The sequence below is a fragment of the Lutra lutra genome, chromosome 15 (genome assembly GCF_902655055.1).
Source record: "Lutra lutra chromosome 15, mLutLut1.2, whole genome shotgun sequence".
Lineage (NCBI taxonomy): Eukaryota > Metazoa > Chordata > Mammalia > Carnivora > Mustelidae > Lutra > Lutra lutra.
The window spans coordinates 4,992,361-5,013,008 of NC_062292.1; positions in this window are offsets into that span (position 1 = coordinate 4,992,361).

The window sequence follows — 20,648 nt, forward strand, 5'->3', positions numbered from 1 at the left end:
TTTTTTCAGTGACTGCCGAAAGCATGGAAGAAAATGAACGTTTAGTGTATGTACTTATGCCCCGACCCGCATCTCTTCTCATTATTAACACCGTGGTTTCTAGGGAAAAAACTACAATTACTGGCTTTTGTTAGAGACAATGAGAATCTCAGAACAGAATAAGCCTCTGCTTTCGCGTTGTCCCAAATGAGCTCGGGGTCGACCATGGCAGTGTGTGAGCCTGCGTGACCGTGGTGCACCTGTCACCGACCTGTCCGGGTCTCCAACACCCTGTGTTGCCTACTTGCGAAGTTTTGGTTGAAGTTCACGTGATGACGCACACTGAAACATTTCTTAATCGAACACATTTTCACCACTTGTTCACATTCTTGGTGGGAAGCAGAGGAATACGCACAGAAAAAATAAATACAGATTGGCCTGGAGGTTCCAGGCAAGGCCTTCGGACAGACCACGTCAGCATCTCAAAGTCGGGCTGGCCCGGCATTTGGAACAGCGCTGATGGCGTTCTCGCTCAGGCAGGTGAGGAGAGCGCTCTGGCTTCCAAGCAGAGGTTTTCAACCAGGTCAAGTGTGTTCCCTGAATCTCCGTGCCCTTTTGTAAGGCTTCTCGCTGAAGCCACACACACAGACCCACCAGAGCAAACCAGCCTTCGAAGGAAGCCTCGGACTTCATTCCAAGCAATTATCTTCCCATAGATCTTTGACCGCTAAATGAATAGCCATTTCGAGATTACAGAAAAGTGTGGAACATAAAAACCTTTGACAACTAATAGACTACCTCGTGCTTAAAAAGCAGCAAAAACTTAAAAAAAATTTTTTTTGGTGTGTGGGGGATATTTACGAAACACCTACATGATAATTTTAAGCATAACAGAAAAGAAGCAGAAGAGTATTCTCACTTTGTTTTGTGTTGTTCTATTTTGGTTTTTTGGTTTGGTTTTGGGGGTGGGGTGGGGTGGGGTGTAAAATCTGGCTCTTCATTGGCTTCTAAGTTAGTTGTCCATTCAACCAGCATTAGCCAGTTGCCAAGATACCGGTACTAGGGAAGCAACATGAACAAAACACGTTCTTAGTCCTCAAGGAGATCATGGACAGGAAGGCAGGACAGTCCAGGTGGGAAAGGAGGAGCAGTGACAGCCGGGCGGGGCATGAGGGAAACGCAGGATGCCTGATGAAGCTGCTCGTGCGTTGCTGGTTTGGGGACTGTGACTGGAGAGGAGGACTGTGCAGGAGAGCGGTGGGGGAAGAGGCTGAGAAGTTGTCGCAGATGAACTTTAGCTCTAAGTTAAGAACTTTGAACTTTATCCTGATGGCCCTGGGGTAAAAAGGAAAGTTGAAGTGGAATGTGTTATGGGGACATTTTAGAAAAATATGTTCTTATGAAATAGAAATGGAGGGGAGGGATCAAGGGGACCAGCTGGGGGACTTGTCCAGGACACCCAGCTGATGAGAAAAGTGAGGTCCGAAGCCACCTCTGCCCTGAGCAGTCCCTGTCCTCCATTCTTGAGTGGGAGGCTTCGCCCTATATGAAGGGCAGCCCTTATCTTCCCGCAAAGGTGTGCATGGCTTCCCAAGCCCCAGGTGGACAAAGAGCAGCATCCACCCAGATAAAGCCCCTCTTTTTTTATTATGTTAGTCACCATTTATTATGTTAGACACCATTTGATGTGTGTTCCATGATTTATTGTTTACATATAACACCCAGTGCTCCATGCAATACGTGTCCTCCTTAATACCCATCACTGGGCTAAGCCATCCCCCCCGCCCAAGCCCCTGCAGCCGATGAAACCCTCGGTGTATTTCCCAGAGTCCATAGTCTCTCATGGTTTATCTCTCCCTCTGATTCCCGCCTTCGTTTTTCCCTTCCTTCTCCTAATCTCCTCTATGCTATTCCTTATGTTCCACATATGAGTGAAACCATATGATAATTGACTCTCTCTGCTTGACTTACTTCACTTAGCATAATCTCCTCCAGTTCTGTCCATGTTGGTGCAAAACTTGGGTGTTCATCCTTTCTGATGGCTGCGTAATACTCCATTGTACATATGGACCACATCTTCTTTATTCCATTCATGTGTTCAAAGGCAACTCAGCTCCTTCCACAGTTTGGCTCTTGTGGACATTGCTGCTATGAACATTGGGTTGCATGTAGCCCTTCTTTTCACTACATCTGTATAAAAGCCCCCTTTTTAAATTCATAAATTCAGAGAGAGCACCTTGTTCTAATTCACACAAAGACAGCAGCAGGAGCTGGGGCGGTCCTGAGGGCTTGCAATTCTTTAAGTGAGAATTAGTAAAATCCTAAACAGAAGCAGAGAGGAGAAGATATTTACAGTGGCTGTTAACTCACCAAATTTTTTGAGGGCCTATTCTATGCCAACCTCTGTGCATACAAAGGGAGTCATAACTAAGCTCTGTCTTGGGACAGGTGACAAAATAGTTGGTGAGGGAAACAACGAATTTCAAATGTCAAAAACCTGGTTTGCCGTCCGACTTCCCAACCTGCTCTCAATCCTCATGTCCTCATTCTTGTTAATGTTTCAGCACTCAAGAATCTCAAAACCCCAGAATCAGCTTTAACTTTTCCTTTTCTTTTGACTTTTCCCCTACTCGGTCAAGCTTTGTAGTACTATCCCTATAACGCGGCTCATACTTTCCCGCTCTTTGCCTTTCCTGTTGCTTCTGATGCGAGACCTTATGACTCCACACTTGAACTCCTGAATGTTGAACTTGAACTCCCAGCTGTCCTCCCTATTTCCAGTCTCTGTGATCCCCAATCCATTCAGCTCTGTCAGACTCTTTTAAACCCAGTGATGACCAAATCCTATCAAGGGTCACCTCGCAAAGAGGACGCAGCTGAAACTCATTAGCTTGATATTCAAGTCACTCCATAATGGGACCACAGGTTTCATGTGTCCACTCCAAACTTATCTCCCTCTGTCTCCTGGTGATTTCTGATCGTCACTGTGCCTCAAATATCCTTCCCCGCCACCTCTGACAATCAAAGCCTACACACTACATACACATTTTCCGCGAAGGGCTGGCTGTCTTGTGAGGCATTTAGCTTGCAATGTTCCAGAAAAAAAAAAAAAAAAGCTAAAGAAAAACCCTGAAGGAATCTTGTTCCAGGAATCCATGAAGTGGGAAGGGTTGTATGAACAGAAGTTCCCACAGTCGGGTTGATCATCAGAGTCACGGTAGCTTTTGAAAGATTCAGATTCCTGAGCCTTCATTCTAGAAATTCTGGTTTGAGAAGTCTGAAGTAGTACCTTGCGAATTTATATTTCTAAAACTTTTGACAACAGCCTGATTTATGGCTCTCCCCCAATGACCACTTAAGATCTCTTTCACTATTACATTCCAATGATAAGGATCCTCCCCTGGACCTCCCAGAAGGATGCAGTTGTTTCCACCCCTATGTCAAAAGCATTATCATGATCTCTCTTGTGTCATAATAATTTAAATCTATTTTAAGCTTCTCCATGATGTTGCACGATCCGTAGGTTAAGAGTCTTGTATAGCGCTCACTGCTAGGGCCAAAGTCCTCTTTCTCTAAGATTTACTAAATTAAATTGGATTTGCTTGCAGTAGATCTGAGGTGGCTATTTTCAGGACGAGAAAGAATAAGAGTCTAAACAAAACTGAAAATGGCACTATTAAATATAGAAGTTTCCTGATAGCTGGACTTTGGTCTTAGATGTGAAAGATTAGCAAACCTGAAATGTGTAATTTTCATTGAAACCGGACGTGCACCACTATTTCAAATGCAAATGTGAACTCTTCTAGTGATATTTCACTGGGGTTTTAGACTCATCAGCCCCTCATCTTGTCAACCCCTTTTTCTTCTGATGCTGATTTTCCCCTTCATTCTTCATATTTTCTACTTTTCTTTAAGTTGATCATTGGCAGTTCTTTTAGGGCATGATGACAGATTCTAAAACTTAGTGGCATAAAACAGCCACAGAAATTTTTCCCTCTGTGGAAGTTTGCCCAGGAAGTATTACACCACCATGAGAAGAAAATATCTAGACGCAATATTACTTTTCAAGTTGTGTAGGTACGACACATGGCACTGCCAGAATATGTAAAAAATTGTAAGTTGATTTTTAACATATAAAATGTAGGCCACCTTCTTTTTTTAAAGAATCAACTTTATTGGAATATAATTATAGGCAAAAAAAAAAAAAAACCTTCATCGCTTTAAAGTGAAAAATTAGATGAGTTTTGACTGTAGATACTCATGAAACTACCACCACATACAGAATCTTTATTCACACCCAAAATATAATTTTTCTTTTGAAAGTAATCATTCCAAAAGCAAATCCAGAGTACATAAGAAATGCCTTCCCCTTTCCAAAGTGTGTTTAATTGGGTATAAATTGGAATTCATGTAAACCAGTGCTTCCCAACAGGGGGTGATTTGGCTCCCCCCAGGAGCTAGTCCTTTGGCCATGTCTGAAGATATTTTTGATTGTCTGGATTTGGGGTGGGTGTTACAGGTATCTCTTGGGTAGAGGACAAGGATGCTGCTAAACATCCCACAAGGCTCAGAACAGCCCCCACTATAACAAAGAATTAATGGTTTAAAATGTCAGTGGCAGTGAGGTTGACAAACCCTGATATAGATCCATTTCCATAGTTGACCATGGCTGAAGCACGACCGTACTCACTCTCTGAATGTTGCATTTGCTTACTGTCCCATCTGAAACACCTCTCCACTGCCCAGCAACAAATCTATAAGGAGGGTACTATTTTTGTACCCATTTTAGAATTGAGAGAAACTGAGGCTTTGTGAGATGAACTAACATGGCCAAGGTCACATGGTAAACTTATGATATGGCATTTGAATCCAGATCCTTTTACTCTGAGGTCTGTTCTTAAACTCTATGTGAAACTATTAATTTTTTTTAAAGATTTATTTATTTGAGAAAGAGAAAGAGCAGAGGGGAGGGACAAAGGGAGAGGAAGAGAGAAATTCAAGCAGACTCCGCACTGAGTGGGGCTCGATCTCACAACCTGAACCAAAACCAAGGGTCGATGTTTAACCAACTGTGCCACCCAGGTGCCCTGAAACTATTAATTTTTTAAGTGAAAATACAAGCTCTGTGTCCAGCCCAGGCACTTAGTAAGCAATTAGTGTATCTTAGCGGATGTTAACATTGCCAAATTCACACACCCACTAATTCGGTAACAAAATAACTTCTTACCAGCTGGATCTGATCTTTTCCCCCAAAGTGTCAGTGAACAGAATACATGCTTCTGTTTCTTGTCCGCCGTCTGTGTGCCAGGAACAAACCCTCTGAGCTTCATTCAATCCTTCTGGGAACAACTGAGCGCGGTTATTACTAACCACATCTTCATGAGATGAGGAAGCAGAGTCTCAGAGGAACTCAACCACTACAGTGTTGGGATCTAAACCGAGACCATCCAGGTCTGTCTGTTCGTTTAACTCTTCCAAACCTTCCGTAGCTAGTGGCGTAGACTGAAAGCTTGTGTCCCCCACAATCGGCGGTTGAAGTCCTAATCCCCCGAGGATGGTAACTGGCAATGGAGGGTGATTAGATCATGAGGGCGCAGCCTTGGGACAAGTGTCTTGATAAGAAATGTCACTAGAGAGCTCACTGGCTCGCTCTCTGTCTCTCTCTCCACCTGCCAAGTACAGTGAGAAGGCGGCCACAAGACAGGAAGAGAGCTCGCACCTGAACCTGACTCTGTTGATTCCTTGATCATGGCCTCTTGGCCTCCAAACTGTGAAAAACTAAGTTCCCGTTGTTAAGCCCCAGGTCTATGGCGTGTTATTCTGGCCGCCTGGACAGCCTGAGAAAACTGGAGGCCATAAAAGCCGCACCAGAGGAGCACTGTGTGTCGACCTCTCTCTCGTTTCCACCTCCAGATACATGCACTCTGTGATAACGACGGTGTTATCACCCTGCCATCCTCAAGGTGCTTCTAGGGAACTCTTCTCTGGATGTGCTTCTAGTTTGGATGGAGAGTATAAGAATCTATAAAACACCCGGAGCGATTTTCTGGACAGAGTAGGCCTTCAACAGATGCTGTAGTGTGATATATATATTTTTTTTAATCTGTGCAGGCATTTTCGTGTTTATCCTTCCATGGACACACATGTTCCTTAACCACCTCTTAAAGCTGAGGTCTGGTCAGCAGTCTCTCTTCTTGAAGGTGGTTTTCCCTTATCTCCCTACCCTCAATACCACCGTATGGTTTATTCACTCATTTCCACCTCCCTACGCTGTACTAATAGGTCCTAGGGGTATGTCCTTTCTGCAAAAATCATACACACACACACACACACACACACACACACACACGGAAAACAACAACAAAAACCCCTGCAACTTTATGCAAATCGGTTTAGGGAACTCCTCCAGGCCTCTCCTTCCTACTTTCTGTGGGGTTGCTTGGTGCTTTCTAGGCTCAGTCTGGGAAAGCTGGATTAGGTTTTTTTTTTTTTTTTTTTTTAGCACCAGTTGCAGTCTACCCTGTGTCAGAGTTTGGCGTAGATGTGCCAGTCAAGTCACCCCATGGGGAAGAGAGGACAAGCCTTAGCCATTGTCATATGTCCCTGTTCTCCCCCAGCACCAGTCCATGGCTGTGCTCAGTACAGGGACTGAATTCAATGGGATTAAGAGCTGTAGTTTTATTCTAGTTCTTTGGAGCTTCTGCTGTTCTATCCTTCTATACTTCTAGTTCCATGATTCCCTGCCATTCTTTGATCCCACTTTGCTTTTATTCTTGACATCCTGGGCAGAGTCAAAAGACCTGTATGCAAATAAAAGATGTACTGCCTCCTATTGATAAATTATTTCATGTCACGGCCTTCATTTAGTTATCTATGATCAACCAGTAAATGATAGATAGATGACAGATAGAAAGATGATAGATACATAGATAGATAATAACCTCATTAATTAGGATACTGCAGCTGTCATTTAAAAAAGGGGAAAACACTCCAGTATAAAGAGATTTACAAATGACTGAAATAAAGTTATAACAGAATTAAGAGAAAAACTCGAAATGCAGTTGCTTTTTTTCTTATAGAAATGTTATAACAAAATGCTGACAAAAGGACAAATAAAGCACAGTGCTGAGAAAGAAGCTGTTTGATACAAAGTAGCATTCAATAATTGTTAGCTGTCATTATTAGAGTCATTATCATCACTTGAGATTGAGCATAGTAACAGTATTTACATCAGGGAAATTGGTAAACACTACAGGTTGGGACTTTTTTTTCAGAGAGAACTACTTTACCAGCGTACTACTGGACTAGTGCCACATACTGAAATGATAGTATCTTGGATCTATTAGGCTAAATACAACATTATTATAATTACTTTCACCTGTTTCTATTTGCTTTTTTTTAATGTGGCTACTAAATATTTTTCGATTACATTGTGATATTTCCAGTGGACACTATTGCACTAGACAGATCCTAACCCCCATGGTAGCCTGAGTCTGTCGCGTTCCACAGTGTGGTCCCAGGAATTTCTGGGCATTCCGGGGAGAGCTCAGATGCACCACAAATCAGTCCAGATTGATGCTTTCATCTTGGTCAACAGCTCTCTCCTTGAACCTCTGTTCTTCCTGAGTCTTCAGCCTCCTTGCATGGTCTAATCACCTTGACATTCCAGATGATCTCTCTAGATCCCTGTTCCTGTTGGCTGTGGCTGAGATCCCCTCCATTGCTACTACAAATGTCTACTGACAGCACCCAAGAAACCAATATATTTATCTCACGGGCCCCTACCTGCTTCATCTCAGTTTCCAGGGAAGGGCCAACTCAATGCCCATTGATGAAAATATTCTAAAGCTCCTTACTCACAGTAGCCTCCCCCTTCCTTGACACTTTGAATCTCTGTCTTTCCAGTTACAACGATCTCATCTTCTGTGCATTACCCAGAAATGGGGAGCAAAATTCCCCTAACATAAAAAAAAAAAATACCTTTGATGTTTCCTAGCTGCCCCCACCTCTAACCTCACACTATATTAACTAAAGCTCCTTCCTAATGTGTATAACATGTGGGATTCTGTTACTGCAAGGTTAGCAAAAAAAATTTTTTTTCATTGGTCTTTTCATTACTACTTAAGGAAAAAAAAGGGAGAAAGTTCTATTTGTTTTCTTTTTCTACTTGTGTGGGAGATGAATTAATCCTAACAACTTTTATAAGCAGTAAGATACAGTAATCCTGGCAAGATGTGAAACCCCTTGACTACTAGGGTTGAGGCAGAAGAGATTTTGACAAATGATCAGATTTAGGGCGTGTTTTGCAGGTCAAGCAAGACTTACTGGCTTAAATACAAGTGAAGGAATTCAAGGAATCAAAGATGATTTCTGGATGACTTAACGGAGTCTCTATGTACTGGTGCCATTGACTCAGTAAGAGGAAGATGGTAGAGAGGAACGTCGATGAGGCAGTTTGCAAAATCAAGAGATCTGTTTTGGACAGCTCTTCATGCAAGCACCACAGAGGTGCTTAAGATGACTCCAAGAGTAATTTTATTCTTCCCATTTTACAGATGAGGAAACTAAAGCACAGAGAGGGTATGTAACAAGGTTAAGACCATTTGGCTGACTCACTCCTTGGGATCTCTTCCTTCACACAGCATTGTAGAGGTTAAGAGGGATGAATCCTAACTCCACAACCACCATTTGCTAGTTTTGTGACCCTTTGGCAAGGCCCTTAAAATCTCTAGGCCTTGAGGGACGCCTGGGTGGCTCAGTTGGTTGGACGGCTGCCTTCAGCTCAGGTCATGATCCCGGAGTCCCGGGATCGAGTCCCGCATCGGGCTCCCAGCTCCACGGGAAGTCTGCTTCTCTCTCTGACCTTCTCCTCGCTCATGCTCTCTCTCAAATAAATAAAAATAAAATCTTTAAAAAAAAAATCTCTAGGCCTTGAAAATGGAATGTTTCCTGCTCAGGGTTTGAGTGAGAGTCAAGTGCAGCAGGATAGGCGATTTGGAGGACATAACGTATAACACATGTGTGTTAAGTGTTAACTAACGTTATCTCCAAAGCTAGGAATATCGTAGCATTATGATTCCGGATTACTCCTACTAAAAGGACCCATCTATGAGGTATATGTTCTTCCTCCAATCGGTCTTCAGCTTTGACACTAGTTTTGTTTCTTTCATCGTTAAGACTGCGTTCCAGAATGAGAGCCCAGTTGCCTCTGCTGGATACTCTCTGACATCTGAAAGTGAGGGCAGGGGAGAAGCCAGTGAGACATGAAATAAAGCCCGATTGAGTAAAGGAAACATCAGAGGCAAAAGACAAGGTACAAAAACTCCACTGAAAGGGTCTGAAATGACCAAAGAGAGAAAGTCCCAGCCTTAATCAGGGAAAGTTAGTTGTGTCAGTGAAAGAAAAAAAGATAATAATAACCACACATGATATAATCAGACAGTAAAGATCTTGATCCCAGAAAGCCAAAGGTGAAGAGTAATCAAGAACGTTTCCCCCACGCTGACCTCACAGGAAGAACTGATCCAAAGTTAGCAAAATTGAGAGGTTTAGCTTAAATGCCTGGAAAATTCCTTCCCTGAGTGTACCCAGGTACAGCAGCCTCCTCTGCCGTCCCACTGTACACCCTAACCTCAGCATGCCCCTTCTTCCTCATGGCACTCTATCTAGTAAGAAAATAGGACACTGAAAAAATCAGTGCCAACTGAAGTGGGGAAGGGGGTGGGGGGGAGGTGACCCTTCCAAAGTGTCACCAAATGATGCCTTTTCAATGACTTTAAAAGGAAAGATGAGGATATGATCGCTAGGACTGGTGTTAAAAGCTGTTAGAGAAAGCAAGGCAAGGCAACCCCACAGAGAGACAAAGTAGAGGGGGTCAGAGTGTCGAGCCTTTTCCCAGAAGTGTAGGGGCCCCTCCGCCCCAAATTCAGCCCCATGCCGGGCAGGCTGCCCCTAGGCTGGATCCTAGCTACTAGTCCGGGACGGAGTGTCTGGTTCCTGCAGTCTGGGGAGACAGTCGACTACAGGGATTGAGACCAGGTGCTTTAGGGACTGGCTGCCTGAGGCTGAATTCCAGCTTGCCTCACCCTTTTCAGTAATAATGGAAGAATAATTGGAGTAATTGGACAACCTAACTTCATTAAACCTTGGTTTCCTCAGTAATAAATATGAGAAAGAATATAATGTTGTATAGTAAAGGTGAGAAAAAGTGTAATAACGGGGTGGCTGTGAGATGCCAGTGAGATAATGTTCCCAAAGTCCCAGCACATAGCCTTCAGGAAGCATTTGTAGTTATTCTGTGTCTATCTGGAGTTTGATTTGATTAGACCAGAATGCCTTAGAGAATGAGTCTTTTCAGGAAAACAAAAACAAAAACAAAACAAACCCAAAAAACTGCCAGGAATTCGTCCCTTTTCGGTCCATGTCTTTGCTTGCCCCCGTTCTAGAAAAGAATATTTATCCAATAAGTTCCAAAAATAAGTTGCTGAAGAAAATAGTGGGGAAACTATTGCATAAAGTCCCAAGAATAAAAAAAGTCGAGACAGAAGACGAGAGCGAGGTGGATTTCAGAAGTTCGCTGGAAGGGATGAGTAAGGAGGGCTCAGAAAGGCCAACTTTCATATTCCTGCGGAGGTTAGGGGCATTTCTAATGTCCCAATGTTGAGTTGAGGTTTCCTCCTGTATGTAATTTTGCTCCCCCTTCTTCCTTTTCCCAAACGTATCATAAACTGTCAGATGACCAGAAAATCTGTGTTGGCTGGAAACAAACAGGATAGGGAGGCCGGGACTCTTGTCTGTCTGTGTCTTGTCTCACCAAGAACTCCAGGGCAAAGAATAGGATGTGGTAGCACCCAGAGAGCTGGCCAGGTAACCCTGGGGACCCCCAGACGGTGAAGGAGATACGCATAAGGGGGTTGCCTGGGGAGAGGCCTGCCCGCTCTGCAGCCACTCTGGAGGGATATGCCCCAGCCCAAAGCCCCCAGGTGATTTCCTCTTCAGAAAAGGCAGCCTGTGAGCATGGCTAGCGTGCAGGACAGGACGCCAGAAGGCCCGAGGTAGCACTAGAGTGATTCATGGCCAAACTGGGACGCTTTGTCAGTGAAAGGGAAGAATATTCAAAACTACTCAAAATAATGTTAGTTCAACAGCCCACACGAGGACCGTCCAGGCAAGCCGGCACAGGACCCCCCTCCTCTGTGTCCGTTGTCCTAGTCCAAGCACAGACACAAGACCGGAACAGTAGAAGATGCATGCTGAGGAACAAAGAAGGAAGGGGGGATAAGTGGTGAGGGAGGGAGCGAACATCTTTAAAAGCACTAGGACACGCCAGGCCTATGTGGATCACGTCATGTTCCTGATCTCATGCATTCCCGGCAGACCGGGAGTTTTAAGGAAGTGATGCAAATGGCCTGTGAACTCCAGACACTGGGAAGCAGCAGCTCATCCTTTTTTGCCCGCTGCATCCCCCTAGGACTGACCATCAGGATGACTGCTGGTCACACTGACTCGCTGGAAACTCCGTGGGATGCCTTATATGTGGTAGCTCAGGGCAGCCCTCCAAACCCCGCAAGGCGAGGTGGAGACGGAGGCTCGGGGAGGTTGAGTAGCTCCCCCAGCTCACACCCTCCTGAGTCCTGGAGGCAGAATTCACACGGGTCTGCCGGCTGCAGGGCCCGTGTTCTCACCCTCGAGGCTACAGGAAGAGGAGCCCAGGAGCCCAGGAGAGGCTCCTCCTCGGTGAGTAGCTGAGGAAAGAGAGTAGCCACGAGGCGACCTTCCCGCTCCAGCCTTGGCCCCGCCGCCTGTCCTCCTGCCCGCGCGCCCTCCGCCCGCCGTGCTCCTCGCTGCCCTTTGGCGATTAACCGACCACGCTGTCCTCTCGTCCTACAACCGTCCCGCCTTCCTCTCGGATCCGCACTGGCCTCTCCAGGGCTGGGCTTCCCTCCCGCCACGGCGGTTCACTAGCAGAGTTCGGCCTCCCGCCTGTCCTGCCATTTTTCTTCACCAGGACACTCTGAGCCCCTTTTGGAACCGGGGCTCTCGCTCCTTCCACGCCCCGCAGCAGCCGGGGGCACAGCCGTGCGGACAGAGGTGGGTCCAACGCCGCGGCCTTCAGTTCTGCGTGTACAGAGATCTTTACCCCTGGCCCCAGCACTGGAAGAGAAATTCCCCAGGACAAACCGAAGTCACTCTTTCTTGTACATACACACCTGAAAAAATTCGTTGAAAATGAAAAATCATAAACAACCCCCAGATTTCCACTTAGTCGTTAACTTTCTTCTTCCTCACTTGGAGCCAATCTTTTAACCGACTTTTCTCTCTCACATGCGTGCGTGCTTGACCTTGCTCTTGAGCCAGAATTTTTAGCCGTGCACCGAAAGTCACTAGCGAAGGAAAAGGGCTGATGTGTTTCTCAGGACCTGGCGCCCGTATTTGCTTGAAGTACTTTTCTTAATGAAGGAGACCCCAATGAGTGACAGCGGTCCCAGCAGATGCCAGGTTAGAGCCCCCGTAATTTCTGGGTGCCAGAATTTAGGCGCATCCAGAGTGAAAAGAACTGTGAAGTGAAATTAAATTGCAACTGCTTGGACCAAAATACATAGAGGTTAAAAATAAGAAACATAGAAATTAAGTGTGTTTCAATTCTCCAACACAGAGATCGTGGATCAAGAATCACACCAACTACAGACGTAGAGGAGAAATACAAGTTTTCTAGTCATTTTGCTAGAAAATAAAAGTCAGCAAGACTTAAAAGACAAAACAAAAGTCAGCAAGCACCTAGTCTAATAAACCCTTGCTTATTTGTTTTTTTAAATAAGTTCACTTTATCTGACTAAATATGAGTAATAATGATATGGTGATCTTTTTTAAGTTAAAGAATGAATGAAGTTTTGATTTGGATGGGCATAATTTACCAGACCTAATTATCACACATCGCTGTACAGACAGCGCAACACGACTTCATGTTTTTTTCAGAACACGACCACAGAGTCAGTCTTACCCTGGGTGGGTAACAGATGGTCCCCCCAAATCTATTCTCCTCTCACCCATGCAGAGATGACATTTCTCAGCCTGACTAGCCATTGTGGCCATGCAATTTAGTTCTTGCCAATGGACTGTGAGAGGAAGTGATATAAACATATATCTTCTGTTATCACTTGCTTAAAAGGAAATTGCTTGTTCTGGACTTCCTCTCTTTCCCCTTCCTTTCAACTGAAACTCCGGCGCACCACAGATTTCTCTCCGACTCCGCAGGTGAGCACCACCCGCTAGAAGAAGTCCGAGCCCTAAGACGGAAGGAGCTTGCACCCCACCGGAGCCCCCAGAGCTAGACTGTAATCGCTATCTCAAGTCACTGCATTTTGGGGTCCCTTTTCCAGCATCTTGGGTTTTTTCCATAATCAGTATAATTAAAGAGAGCGATTCATCTATTTTCTCAAGGACTCTTTTAACCTTCGTGTGTCAAAATCATTCTCTTTTAAATCATCAGATCACGCAGCCGTCTTTGGGATCCCGTCTTCTTCAGTTGTCCACTGATCGGAACCTGCCAGAGCCTCCTTCCTCAACAGCTTCAAGTGTGACTCTTCAATTGTACGTTCACAGACTCAGTATCTTGACTTGCAAGCTTTGCAGTTTTACTCAACACTCAATTTACTTTGCATTCAAATGTTCACAACCATAGACTTAGAAAAGAGGGAGAAGGATATTTATGTGGGGACTAATTTCGTGGTTAGCCAGTTCATTAGTGAATATTTTACATTGCAAAAACTTTCCTTTCTCTTTATGACCTAACGGCAGAACCTCAGATAATGCTACCTCAGTGCCAAATCCTCATACCTGAGATTTTCAAAAGGTGTTCAGGAAAAGGAGAACTTGTCTGTGCCTTTTGTGGTTAACCTAAATCGTTTAACATGCATCCTTAACAAACTCCAAGTTTCATATTTTTATCGTCTCTTAAGCACTACACAGATCTGAGAATGTTTTAATTCTCATCAGTGTAACTCCCTGAATTTAAATGCTGTAGTGGTCTGGTATTTTGGTTCTGTCTTGTTTTGATTTGTCCTACCAGGTAGGTATTATCATTGCTGTTATTATGTTACACAGTCAGTGTTTGTTTTTATGTAACCACATCTTTAATCACATCCTTGCTCACCGTTTCTTTTTGTCGCTCAGACTTTCCATTCATGCTCAAGCCCCAGAGAGGACTGGCTTGTGGTTATAAATTCTCAGGGGAGACTTTTCTTCCTCTGCTCAAACCAAGGTCAAACCAGACAAGGTTCCTTATTGTCCCAGTCTAAGGGAAGATTGAGCTTATCCTTAAACTAAGACCAGAGCTCTTAGGTGTTCCAGCTTTATTTGTGAGTTTCTTATAAGATACCCACTTTAGTCCAATCTTAGTCATTTTCCCTTGTCTTCTAAGTCCTATGCATGCATCAAAACAAAACATCAAGGTCACCAAGGTCTGTTAGATAATCCCAAATGAAATCTGCTTTGATGTGCATTTGCCCTTAAGGTTCCTACTTTCAGTGAGTTTCCAGCCTCTGTGAATGTCTTCTGTTCTCGCTGGCTCAGAGATGGACTTTTAAAACATTCTTTATATTCTTTCCATTTCTTTTGGTTGTTTTCAACTGGAGGATAACTCAGGATACCTAATCGCCTTGCTGCTGGAGCTGAAATTCCTTGTTTTAAACGAGTTACACTTTCCTAAATAGGAACTCTGCCACAGAATAATAATAATAGTAATAATAAATAGCAAATATTCACTGAGCATTACTGTAAGCTGGGTACTGTTAAATGTGTTTCATTTATATTAAGGCATCTTAATATAAATGATATTAATATAATAATAATATTAATGGTATTACAGTACCACTAGAGAGTCACACCCAGATAATCTGACTCCAGAGCCCATGCCGCTAAATTATATATTTGTCTATGGGGCATGGATGACAAAGGAGGGTTCTATGTCACAGGTATAGGAGGAAGAATATACAGATCTTCCCTAATGAATGCAGCCAGTGAAAATTCCACAGAAATGCCAGAGCTTGCTTTTCTAGTCCTGGGAATGAAGCAACACAGCCTCCCGATGGGCTCTGTGTTCAGGAGACTCACGCCTGCTGCACAGATGGCGTCACAGGTTCAGTATAATGCCAGGATAGTAATAAGGTTCATCGTATATGCCATATCCTTTATGCGGAGTGACTGTAGGGGACCTGCCCTTGAGAAGGCCAGGCCTTGAGGCTGTCACTCAGCTCAAAGAGAAAGAGGGTTCTAAGCGGTTCTCGGTGTGTGCCAGGACCAGGAGGTGGACGTGTCTTCTCTGGGATACTCCTGAAACGAGAACGTGGAACAGGGCAAAACCCAGATTTGAGTCTCATCTTCTGCCGCCTGCCCTGGCAACTGAGCCAGCCTTCCCCAGACTGCTGTGTGGCTTTACATCTCTCTCCTCTTCCTAATTAGTAGAAAATGAAAAGCTTCACCAGATAGGTCTGCGGTCACCCTCTCTCCACCTGCTCTATGTTCTGTGTTCTACCTAATTTACTAAGTGCAGCTTTGCATACAGACTGCCCATGTCTTTAGAAGGAGGTAAGGGGGATTGAATAAAAAGTGAGCATAGATGGGGCACCTGGTGGCTCAGTGGGTTAAGCCTCTGCCTTCGGCTCAGGTCCTGGGATCGCGCCCCGCATCGGGCTCTCTGCTCAGCAGGGAGCCTGCTTCCCTCCCCCCCCTTTTTCTGCCTGCCTCTCTGCCTGCTTGTGATCTCTCTGTCAAATAAATGAATAAAATCTTTAAAAAAAAAAGTGAGCATAGAAAATGTCTGTTCCTTTTAAGATTTTATTTATTTATTTATTTGAGAGATGGAGAGCAAGTAGTGGGAGAGAGGGGTGGAGAATCTCAAGCAGACCCCCTGCTGAGAGCAGAGCCCTCCTGGGGCTCCACCTCACGACCCTGAGATCATGACCTGAGCCTAAACCAACCAACAGAGCCACCCAGGCATCCCAGAAGAGGTCTGTCCTAAGTGGGGAAGAGACAGTAGAGAGACTGTCCAGATTCTTCTCAGCTTTCCAAATCCAGAAATGCTTAAAGGCATTTTTAGTGGTGACAAGTGTAAGTTCCAGAATCATTCTGCTGCAGTTTGAATCTTAGCTGTACCACAGCTATCTGAATTTGAGCAAGTTACTGAATGTCTCTTAGCCTTAGTTTTATCATCCATAAACTTGGGATAATAATTATACCCATATCATAGAGTATATAAAGACCAGCAATTCTAATTTTTTTTTAACTCAGGAACTCTTTATGCTCTTAAAAATTATTGAGGACCCTTAAGAGCTTTGATTTACATGTACTATATCTATCAATATTTACTATACCAAAAATTAAAACAGAATATTTTGAATAATTTATTCATTTAAAAATTAACCCTATGGCATATTAACATCAAATTTTTTTAGAAAAACCTATATATTCAAAAAAGTAATGAGAACAATTTATGTTTTTATCTTTTTTTTAAAATATCTGGCTTAATGAAAGACAACAGGATTCACACATCTGCTACATTCAGTCTGTTGTCACATGCTGTTTTAGTTGATGTATACAAAGAAAATCTAATCAACTATACATACAGTTGAAAGAGAGCAGTGTTTTAATATTCTTTTCAGAAAACTGGGGATATCATCATTTGATTATATAGCAGAACTTAAGCGGTAGTTTCTTAAAAATTAGTTGCCCTGTAAATCAAAAATTATATCCATAAATTTATATTGTTCCTTTAAGATCCATTGGAATATCTTGCATCTTGAAAGGATCCTTTACCATCTATGAATTTGTAACGTGATTCATTGATCATTTAAATACTGGCTCACTGAATTTATACAGATCTTCCTAACACTGACCCATTACATTATTCAAAAGCCAGGAAAAAAAATTTCATTCATTCATATCACAGCTATGGTCACCAGAAAAGTCATTAAGCACTATACTAGTAAGCAATCACTCTCAAGGTGGTATGCAAGTTTTCCAAAATTGACTTTCACTTGAGAGCTTGAATTTTATCATTGACAAAAGATACTGCCAAATGTTTTTTGTGAAGTTAACAGGCTCATTTTTTTTTAAGATTTTATTTATTGGACAGGCAGAGATCACAAGTAGGCAGAGAGGCAGGCAGAGAGAGAGGAGGAAGCAGGTTCCCTACTGAGCAGAGAGCCCGATGCGGGACTCGATCCCAGGACCCTGAGACCATAACCTGAGCGGAAAGCAGAGGCTTAACCCACTAAGACACCCAGGTGCACAACAGGCTCACTTCTTTTGTTTAAAAGAAAGTATCTGCCAAATACTCAAGTCTAAAAAATCAAAAAGACTGTTTCTTAGTCTTTTTCTCCTGAAGCAAAAATTGTGTTCCAAGGGGTGCCCAGGTGGCTTAGTCTTTAGGTGTCTGCCTTTGACTGAGGTTGTGATCCCAGGATCCTGGGATCAAGTCTCACGTCTGGCTCCCTGCTAGGCAAGAGGCCTGCTTCTCCCTCTCACACTCTCCCTCCTTGTGTTCTCTCTCTCTCTTCCAGATAATAAATAAAATCTAAAAAAAAAAAAAAAATCTTCCCTGTTTCAAGGAAAAAAACAGCTACTAAACTCTTCACTCAGTCACAGAGGGACTTTCCCTCTAGAAACCGTATTTCAGTGTGCAGCACACCCCCATGTCAGCACTCAGAATATTAAAAAGATGGATACTGAAAGAGTCAAAATTTGATAAAATTAATTTTTGCTGCCTCATCAGGGCATTCTTATGTGAAACTAGCTTTTTCTGTTTGCTGTGATTGACTTTTAGAGAACGTGGTGACTATCACAGAGTGTCACCATTGCCTTAATTGACACCAAAATGACAACAATTTTATCCACCCTCAGTGCCAATGCCAGGCACTGTGTGAAAGTGAAAAAGACAAGTATGTGACAGTGTTGTTAGGAAATAGTTTTGACCTCATAGACCTCTTAAGGCACCCCAGGATGCACAGATGACACTTGTTAAGAGCAGCTATCAGCAAACTTTTTCTGGCAGACATTTTCTTTTAAACAAAAGAAATGGGCCTGGTACTTCAAGAAAAACATGTGGCAGTATTTTCTTTGCCAATAAATTCAAGCTTGTTGGCTAATTGAATTTAAATTTAAAAATTTTTTTAAATTTTTAATTAAAAATTTTAAATTTAAATTAAATTTTAAATTTAAATTTTAAAAGGTATACCTATCGTGATGAGCACTGAGTAATGTATAAAATGGTTGAATCATTATATTGTATACCGGAAACTGATATAACACTGTATGTTAATTATACTTGAATTTTTTTTAAAAAGTATTAGCACAATACATGAAGTATGGTTTAATTACAGTAATTGCTCTGCCAGTAGTAGCTATGATGACAAGTTTTCATAGCTCTCCACCACAAACACACACGTCTATACATACACATATATACCACAGTAAGATGGATAAGCCTTAACAATACTGTCTTCTTTTTCCTGCCTTTTATCATAAATTGAATAATTAAGTTGGCCCAATTGATTGCTGAAGTGATAGAGTCAAATTATTTATAGGAATAAATAATAAGGAGGTATTAATAGAAGTTCAGCAGAAGGGCATTAAGAGTTTCAGGCATATGCAAATGCATTTCACAACAAGGCATGGTTCACTGGACAAGTATAGGTCCAGCTATGTGAAATTCTGGGTCCGAGCTCCAGATCTGTCCTCAACTAGTTTATAACTGTACACTTCTCTGGGCCTCAGTCTGCACATGTTCAAAATGGAAGACATTGATGTGGACAGTATATCAATTTCCTATTGCTACAAGAACTTCGTGTAACAAACAGCCACCAAATATCAATGGTACATAACGATAGCGTTTATTGAGCTCATGAACTTGTGTGTTCGCTGGGGGTCAGCTGAGAGTTGACTTGGGTAGGGAGTTCTGTGCCAGGTGCCTCTCATTCTCTTTCTGAGACCCAAGGAGGAGTCTTGGCATTTTCTTCTCATGGCAATGATAGAGGTGCAAGGAGGCAGGACAGAATAATACAAGGCTTCTTAGGCCCCAGGCTTGGAAATGGTAGACTTTCAACTTCTTTCTATTGGCCAAAGCAAGTCATGTAGCCAAAACAAGGTGAAGAGTGGGGAAATACACCACCACCTTTTCCGAGGGTAGAACTTCACAGTCACATGGCAAAGAATGTGGTTACAGGGAAGAACTGGAGCCATCAATGCAATCCACTACAATCTGTATCCAAGATCACGACCTCTGATAAAAATTACACGTATTTCAAATTAAAAGTCTCATCTACGCAGTTTTTCAAGACATTAAGATCTTTGTTTATAATTTCTTCAAATTAGCTTGGGCCAGTAAGAGGAAAGAAAGATGGACAGAGTGGGGTAGTATGAAAATTATGGGAATGGGAAGGAGGAGTGTCATGGGGGAGGAGAAGAAAAAGAATGAAGGAGGGGGAGGAAGATGTGAGAGAGAAGGGCAAACTAAGGGCATGGGGCATGTAAGGGGAAAGCACTAATGACTAAGTCCCATCAAAATGTAGCCTGAACCAACAAAGTTATTCGGAGCCCACTAGAAACAAATTTAGCACATTTTTTAGGAACTACGTTTTAAAAAGGTATCTATTCTGATTCTACCCAAAATAAGCTATATGGAAACTGTGATTGTCTAAAACACACTTCATTTTCAATGTTTCTGTAAAGCTGATTTAGCATAAAGCATGTCTAATTATGTTAAAGTTGTCAAGATTTCATGGTAGACAAATCAAAAGTCATAGAAGATTGCCCATGTCTAAAAAAATGACAGTGAGATTTTTAGATCATACTTTTTTTTATTATTGAGCTTATTTTCTAGGACAGATTCAGATCACGTTCACAGTTTTATCACATCATCTCACACCATTTACTGATTTCAGACCATGAGTCTCTGATTTGATACTAGGTTTGATCTTCAAGTATTTCCAGCATTATCTTCTGTTATTCTCATCTTACCTGTGTTCCCCTTATTCTTATATCACTTCTTTCAATTATTTCCTACAATGTAATTTTAGGGCTGCAAACAGAAAGTTTTGAAGAGGTCACCTCATTTAGTAAGAGAAAAAAGTAGCCTCCTAATCTTTATTGTTATTAAGGTGCTTATTATGATGAAGATTAAGACATGTTTATAACTAAAGAGTTAGAAAGCTGGAATCAGCCAAGAATCTGAAACCAAAATGATTAACATTTTCCATCTGCAGAGACTCTAAACTCTGAAACTAGCTTGAAGCAATTCAGGGTTAGAGGCAAGTGAAGTGTAGGAGGCAGGAGCACAAAGCGTGTAGGTTCCAAACCCAGCTCTGCTACTAGTTACCTGGCAAGTGACCTCCCTTCCCTGGGCCAACACTGTCTTTGCCGTAACAGAAGGAAATCAGAAAACTGAAGACCTCAAGCTTCTTTCCCAGCAACCACGTCTTACAGAATGTTCTTCAGTTTTCATGTTCCTTCCCGTTGTCAGATAACCCATTGAAAGCACTGAGATTTTTTGTTTGAGTTTTGTTTTTTCGTTTTTTGTTTTGTCCTTTGATCATCAGATACCAACGTAATTATCTCTCAGTGGTGTCTCTAAGGTATCTCTCCTTAGGTCTCCGTTAGGCAAACACTACAGGGGA